Consider the following 2,376-nt stretch of genomic DNA (forward strand, 5'->3'; position numbering starts at 1 on the left):
TGTGGCGTAGCCTAGGTCTAGAGGAGCGAAGAGTTGGTTTAGCTCCTGAGTGTGGCGCAACTTCAAATTCTACAGTCCTGAGAACAAGTAATGATAATTAGTTGGATACGCAAATTGTAGGAAGAATAACTTTTATTCATCTGAACAGAGTCAGAAAACAAGCACAAAGTGCTTTCACAACTAAACAAGTCTAAACAAGAAAAAAAATCATATGTAAAACTGTCGTAGTAGAGCAACATTCCATGCTCTCGGGCTTCATCTAGAAGATCGAGTCATCTTGACACGCTTGTTCAGTTTCGCTTTCGTGCAAGCTGCCACTCGGGGTGAATCATGAAGGATATCACTCGACATAACCGCTTCAGCTCCATACACCATAAAGAATGGTGTGAATTTAGTAGAGGGATTAGGAGTGGTTGGTAGGCCCCACAACACAGAAGGAAGTTCATTCACTGAGGTACCATGTGCTCTTTTCAAGTCTCTCATCAGTGGAGGTTTTAACCCTTTCGGAATCATTTCATTGGCCCTTTCAACTTGCCCGTTTATCTCGGGATAAGCCACCGAAGCAAAATCAACCCGAATGCCTGAAAAGAGCTCGAATGTTTCATGCAAATGACCATCAAAGTAATCGTCCCTAGAGAGTGGCTCTAGTGACAAGGAGGTATAAGACCAAGTAACTAAGTAAGCTCGGGCCACCCTTTCTTCAGGAGTTCCCCAGTTACGTGATTTCCTAATTAAAGCCAAAGTTCTAAATATTTGGAGGGACATCAGCATCATATAGTACAATTTCACGATTTTAGCGGCATTTAGCACCAATTTTAACAAAAAAAATAGGCTGCCGCTATTTCAAACTTCGATTAAAGCATGACAAAGATAAAATTCAACTTTTGACTTACACTTGATCTCTTTCTAATGCCAGTAATCAAGAGTTCTAGTACTAGCTATCTTCTAGTACGTCCGCATGAACAGCGTGATCCATAATCAGGATTATGCATCTGGTCCAGAACCACGGTGAGTGCCAGGACCAACACTTGGTCGACGCCCGGGTTGACCCTGACATTGTATGCCCGCTCTCCAGCCAGGTCGGCCCAAAAGGTGCTCCTCTTCCTGTCGATCTGCGCGATGGCGGCGCCACGGCGGGAGACGGTCATCCCATTGCCGTGGTCGCTGCTCTGGACGGCCAAATCAGGCTCCCCCTCGCCGGAGGAGTTGCCGTCCAGGAACACGTCGACGCTGCTCGTCCGCTCGAAGAAAAAACGCGCCCTGTCCAGGGCAAGGAAGAGCCGGTCCGCCTGGCCGGCGCACCGCCCCCTCAACGCCTCCCACCGCCGGCCCGCTCTCAACAGCGACGGGGACTCCTCGACAAGGAGCAAGGGGCGGCGCGTGGCGGCGCCTAGGAAGAGGAGCGAACGCAGATCGCGGTCGCGGCCGAAGTAGGAGGTCTCCACCTGCATCACGGCCGCGCCGCCGCCGGCGTCCGTCACGGCGAACCCGTCGCCCCGCGAGGTGTTCGATCTGGTCACCGTTAGCGTCGTCGTGTAGCGCGCGTCCACCAGGGCCGCGGCACTACTCTCCCACGGCCACGGCATGTCGATCTCCCGCTGATGGACTGCCTACCTGCTCGTGATCGCAATTAAACTATTAAAGAGGAAGGAATCACTGTTTCAAATAGCCCGCTATAGCTCCACTATAGCACGCTATAGCGTTTACAAAAGGCCTTGCGCTAAGAGACTTTGGTCCAAACAAATGAACAAACATTTTAAATAGCGCGCTATAGCTCCGCTATAGCACGCTATAGCATTTGAAAGAGGTCCGGCGCTAAGATGCTTAGCGCGCTATTTAAAACTTTGGAAGGAATTGGTTGCACCGATAATAGATCGACGGAGATACTAGTAGTTTAGTACGTACATAACCGGGAATTAAGGGACTGGCTGCTCATGATTACTTCCTTGTCGCACAAGACAAATTTCTCCTACAATTAAGGGATTGCTATGTACAATCGCCTATTTATTTATTTTTTTTGTAAGTTGATTTTCTTGAGCCATCCAATTTAAATTCGACGGCAGATATCTCTAGCAGTTCCTTCAACCTTCGGCCGTTCCCTCACTCTCCTCCCATCCTTGCCTCTCCGTCTGCCACGCCACCGTTCGCTGCCATTCCATGTCGTATTCGCCTCTGACAAGGTAGTTATCTAATCTGAGCGCCAGTCAGAGCTAAAAGGCACCGTCAAATCTGCACACAAGTTTTCTCATTGCCTTTGCCAGAGGAGCCGCGTGATCTCATACTCTTCTTCTTTGTACAAAATTGACTTTTTTTAGAGAAAAGCGATACGCCAGAATTATTTATAAATAAAGCAAACGGGCAAAGTACAACAAGCAA

This window comes from Triticum dicoccoides, chromosome 5B (assembly GCF_002162155.2).
Source record: "Triticum dicoccoides isolate Atlit2015 ecotype Zavitan chromosome 5B, WEW_v2.0, whole genome shotgun sequence".
NCBI classification, from domain to species: Eukaryota; Viridiplantae; Streptophyta; class Magnoliopsida; order Poales; family Poaceae; genus Triticum; species Triticum dicoccoides.